The sequence below is a fragment of the Podarcis bocagei genome (genome assembly GCF_964188305.1).
Source record: "Podarcis bocagei genome assembly, chromosome: 13".
In the NCBI taxonomy this organism is placed as follows: domain Eukaryota; kingdom Metazoa; phylum Chordata; class Lepidosauria; order Squamata; family Lacertidae; genus Podarcis; species Podarcis bocagei.
In genome coordinates this window covers 32,398,369-32,404,368 of record NC_138138.1, presented here as the reverse complement: position 1 = coordinate 32,404,368, position 6,000 = coordinate 32,398,369, and positions in this window count along the sequence as shown.

The following is a 6,000-nucleotide window of genomic DNA, read 5'->3' as shown; positions in this document are numbered from 1 at the left end:
AGTCATCCTTGGTCTCTGACTGCTTGCTCCTTTTCTTCTTTGCCGACGTGTGCTTTTTCTTGGATTTCCTCTTACCCCCTTGTGCCTCACTGCTGGACGGGTTTGCGCTGGCCGCTGGCTGAGCCATTTGGGGTTCCATCTGTTCTTCCTCTGAACCGGAACCCGCACTGTCCTCAGTAGAGCTGTGCTGGGGCTGCTGTTCCCGAAAAGCACTAGGAATACCTACAACCTGTGAAATGGAATTGCTGCTGGCCCCTTTAGCAGGCGCCTTCCCCTTGCTGGGACCCTTTGCGGGTGCCTTACCTTTACCAGCGCTTTGGTTGGCTTTCTTAGTAATAGCTGCCTGGGCGCGGGTATTAGGGCGACCTACATTTTCGGTTTCAGACTGGGCGCTGACCACTGCAGTGGCTGAAATGCCCTGCTGCCCTTGATTATTAGGAGGAGTATCGGGTATTACCTCCTGTGATTGTTCCGGGGCTGGAAGTGCCAGAGCCCTTGGCCTACATTGCCTATAAAATGTTTCAAAAGCCATGAAAAATTGAGCAAAGGCTTGAGGGTCACAGGGCATGGCCGGTAATTGGACGCCCCCATTACCTGTAGAAGATGCCAGCTGATTGCCTGAGGAGGATGCCTGCTGGTTACCGCCAGAAGTCATTCCGCACTATGAAATACACCAAGGAAACCTCCAAATTATTAGCAAACTACTAGCTCAGAATTGCCCACACCGGTGGGAATGCGTACCCGCTAGCACCTGCTCAGAATCAACAACACAGCTTAAGAGTTGCACCTAGCTCAGTATTATCTACACTGGCTTAGATCTACCCTGAATCTAGAGAAGCTAGTTCAGTATAATCTACGCTGACTTTCGGCGCAGAACCACAAGGCTAGTTCGGTATTTCCTACTCTAGCCACCCGCCACTAGAAGCTCTGGCTATATACGGTGGAAAAATTAGTCAATTCTATTATTAATTTTATTTATTTATTATTATTTATTATTATTATTTTATTGATTTTTATTTTTATTTTATTTTATTCTTCTTAACCTATTTGTTTATAATAGAACTATCTATCTATCTATCTATCTATCTATCTATCTATGCTTTATTTATTTAATTATTTGTTTATTTTTTTGTGTAATATTAAGCTTCTGCTCAAGCAGGCAGCTCCTGTAGAGGCAGTCCTCTTTGCCAGAACCAACCGCAGTGTAAGGAAGTCCTTTTGCTGCCTTTATGAATTAAGGCTTTTAAAAGCAGAGCTGAAATAAGATATAAGCCACAGTGCTTGCCAATTGCAGCAATCAATCAATTGCACCAATCAATCAATTGCACCAATCAATCAATTGCAAAAATCAATCCTACAGGCAGCCAGAGACAGCACTTTACAACCAGCACTCAGCCCTCCAAAGACCTTTAATTGCCTCTATGAGTTGAGGCTTTAAAAAGGAGAGCTGAAATAACAATATAAGCCACAGTGTTTGCTAACTGCACCAATTAATTTCAAAGGCAGTCAGCAGTCAGGACTTTGAAACCAGTACTCAGCATTTCCAAAGACTCTTTTATTATATATATTTTTTTAAAGTATTCCCCCCAATAACCACACTTTAAAAGCCTGTCATTCAGAAGCCTGCTACAGCAATAGATTCTCCCCTGTAATGCTGCAGACCCGGGAGCCAGCAGCGGGAGGGATCGCAACAATGTAGCTGCCCCCTGCACAGAGCAGCTTAGCCTATGCTGGCAATTTATAATAAGCGTCAGAGCTGCTGCTGAGAGGGAAGGGTAAAACAAAGTTGTAAATACAAGCCTCCCTAGTGTGTAGGGGGCGATTATTCAAAACGCCAGGCAGCAGGGGTTGCCAAAGTCCTCGGGAATGAGGTTAATAACGCTTATTATTCCCTCCCCCAAAGATCGGAGCAGCCCTGTATCACAGTCAAGCCTGAACCATAAAGAATATGCTTGCCAGTACCCTTCCCTTACTTACAATGGCCGCCTGTGCTTCGCCACATGGGCTCTCCAAAATGGCAACGGCTGTTTGCCAGTACAGCTTCACCACGTGCGCCTGTAAATGCTGCTGGTTGCCTAGCTGCAGCGACGCCACAAACGAGGTGAAAATAAAGAGGCAAGAGGGGGAGGAATGTTCCAAGCTATGCAACAACAAATGCAGCCTCCCCACCACGAAAGAGGAGAAATAAAGAGGCTGGAGAAATAAAAGGGCTGGGGGGGGGGACGGACTCTGAGCTACATGATCACAAAGGCAGCCTCCCCACTGATGAACTCACCCTTCTTGAGGACCTTCCCCACGCCCGGACAAGGTCCTAGCAGATGCGTAGTGATCAGGGAAGCTGTGTGCACGACTTAGAGCAGGGACGGATTTAAACCTCCCTGCCTGGAAAATTAGTCTAGGACAGTGTTTCCCAACCTTTTTTGGGCAAAGGCACACTTGTTTCATGAAAAAAATCTCGAGGCACACCACCATTACAGCCCCGTGACGTCAGCGCGCAGCGTCACGCCAGGAGGGACATGAATTGCTAGCAAATTACATAATCACCTCCTTGAGGGCTGGCTCATCTTCTCCGAAGGCAGAACCCCATTAATTAACAGGACAGACTCACACCATAGCCAAGACGAGGGGGGAAAACCTCAGTCATGCACATGTGGGGGGCTAAATGAGGACGAAGACCGGGCAGAGAGCAGGGTTCAAATCACCCCACCTGACCAGGACAATCCCTGGGTGCTCCCTTGGGCCACTCGCCTGACCCACCTCGCAGGGCTGTTGTTGCGAGGATAACACGGGGAGAACCACGCGCGCCCCCGGGAGCTCCTTGGAGGAGAAAGCGGGCGATGAATGCAATGCACGAAATATATGAGAGGCGACCAGGTTTTACAGGTGAGGGGCCCCCGCCAGCCTCCGCTTCCAACACCCGGCGCAACGACGCCAAAGTTTCCCCCCCGGGCTCGGCTCGGGGAGCAGCGCTGCTCCCCCCCGGCTCCCCTTCGCCCTCCCGGCTCTCTCTGCCGCCCACTGGGGACCCCCCTCACCTGCCAAGTCCGGAGCACCGGTGGAAGTTGCATGCATGCATGCAGGGCGCCGCGTTGCCATTGCATTGCACTGCACTCCATGCAACGCCTGCACACATGCATTGCCTTGCACGCCCGCCAAGGGGTCTCCCCGCGGCCCGATGCGTCCCCTCCGGCGCGGATGCAGCATTGCAAAAATAACCCCCCCCGACGCAGCCCTACCTGGGGGGCAGCCTCCACCTCCGCCGCTCCGCCTCCGCGGGGATCCCCGGGCTCCATCCTGCCGCCCGATCTCCGCGGGGGCGCAGGCAGGCTGCGCGGGGTCTGCGCGGAAGAGCCCCTGCCCGCCTGGCCGCTGCCGCCGCGCTCATTCCATGGCCGGGAGAAGAGCGCTTCAAACAAAACGCCTGGCCCGCCAGGCCACGCTGGGAAACGTAGTTCGCGCACCCCGCGAGGGGACTACGGATCCCGGCAGCCCCCGCGCCGGGGACGGAGGGGGAGAGGCCGGGTGAGGGATGGAGGGACGGGTGGGCGAGCGAGTGAGTGAGTGTCAGCCGCCAAGCCTTGGCCGAGAGCCAGGAAGGGCCTCCCCGGAGGAGGAGGAGGAGGGAGGCGCAGAGCGGGAGGGAGGGAGGGAACCCCAGGGGTCATCTAGTGACGGCGCCCCAATCGAAAATTTGACTTAAAAAAAAATCTTTCGAATTTTTTAATTTTTCCCGCGGCACACCAGGCAACATCTCGCGGCACACTAGTGTGCCGCGGAACAGTGGTTGGGAAACACTGGTCTAGGAAGATCCACAGCCCCGCAGGTACCCGTCTGCGAAGAGAGGGGGGCTGCCTGATTAAATTACAAAAAACCACCCCCCACACCCAAGTACTTAGCCAGCCGCAGGACGATCAGGGGAGACTTTCTGGACATCCCAGCAACTCCGATGTAGCTTGGAAGCAAAACACCAACGCAGAGACGCTCCCAAAAGCAGGCCCAGTAAAAGGAACAGAGGGCAGAAAAGCCGACAAACAAAAAGCCGACAGACAAAAACTAGGATCAAAACCGCTCAGCTGGAAAGGGGAAAGAGGGCGGTCCCCAGGCATGCCTGGCCTTAAGTAGGCTAGGCCACGCCTCCCCAGCCCGCCAATTGGCGGGCCGGGTCAAAGGCACGCCCAGGGATTCCCTGGATCTCGCGGGGGCAAAAGGCCAGCCCCCGCGTGTATGGGAGGGGGTAGCCCGCAACCCCCTCTCCTCCCAAGCTCGGAAATGGCTCTGGATGATATATCCTTGGATGAAGGAATTGAGGGGCTGCTCATGAGATTTGTAGATGACACCAAACTGGGATGGGTAGCTACAACCCCTGAAGATACAATTAGGTTTCAAGACAACCTTAACAGGTAGGAGAACTGGGCCATAATTGACAAAATGAAATTCAGTAGGGAGAAATAAAAAGTGCACTTAGGCAGGAACAGTCAGATCCACAAATATAGGATTGGGGATACCTGGCTTGACAGATGTATATGTGCAAGTTTCTAGGAGTCTCATTGACTACAAATTTAACATGCGATGCAGCCGCAAAAATTCTAGGCAACCTCAACAGAAGTATAGTGTCCAGTCCGAGGGAAGCAATAGCACCACTCTATTCTGTTTTGATCAGCAGGCCCATCTCCTCAATGGCAGGGATGGGGAACCTGTAGCCCTCCAAATATTACTGGATGGAAGCACCCATCATACTTTACCATTGGTCATACTGGTTGGGGATAATAGGAATGAGAGTCCAACAACTTCTGCAGAGTTATAAGTTTTCCATCTATTCTTTATGGATTCATCACCAGACTGAATGCTTCAGTATACATTTTCTTTCTCAATGTCACACTAAGCCCAAGTGCTCTAGCTGACTCAATAAGGAAACAGATATGAGATTACATCTAATAAACATGTTTTCTTCAGCTGTTCTGTTCTCCATGAACCTTGTAATTATTTAAAATTATGGTGATCCTGTTCCTTGCCACATATGGCATGTATTTCCAGTGACCACTCTAAAAAAGAGCAATCATAACGAAAACAGGTATAAAATGGGCCTGTGCTTTTCAGAATGCAGGGTGACAGACTGGAGAAGCAGTGCTGCTCAGAATTTTATAGTCTGTAAGGTACCATCATTGACTGGCAGAATTTAGAGAAACTGTGATGGCTTGCTCTTAATGGGCACATACTTTATGCAGTAAAATTAGACCGAATCAGTAGATTTTGTAACATAAGAAGTATTCACCCTTATGTTTGCAATGCTGATTTTGTTGCTGTGCCTATTGATCATACGGTTGGTGTTTCTTCCCCTAACTGACTGCAAGGCTCTTCCCTTTACTTGCAACATGAGAGATCCTCTCCGGATCCCACATGAATATTATCAGCAAGGTGACCTCATCATTGCCAGTATTTCTTCTCAGTTCTTCTCCTTTTTTGACAGCATATCCTTCAAGCAACACCCCAATTTAATGTTTATTGAAGATGTCCTGTAAGGAATTTCTTGTTTCCCATAAAAATAATAATATTATGGGCAAGTTATAATAATCTCATAGTTAGATAATAGAAAGACAGGGGATATCCATATTGGGTCATACTCATAGAATCATAGAATCATAGAATTGGAAGAGACCACAAGGGCCATCGAGTCCAACCCCCTGCCAAGCAGGAAACACCATCAGAGCACTCCTGACATATGGTTGTCAAGCCTCTGCTTAAAGACCTCCAAAGAAGGAGACTCCACCACACTCCTTGGCAGCAAATTCCAGCAAATGGGTCAGTTAGACCCATTGGAATAAATAGATTTAAAAAATATATGTCCAATGACTTCAAGTGTATGATTTCTGAGTATGAGCAATCCTTTTTCACATCTAAAGTCCACCAGTTTCTATGCTGCTCTACATTTTTTTATGGCTTTCACAAAGTCTGTCTGACCTCTCTGTCTCATGTCATACACTCTTCTCCTTTCTTTAGTTT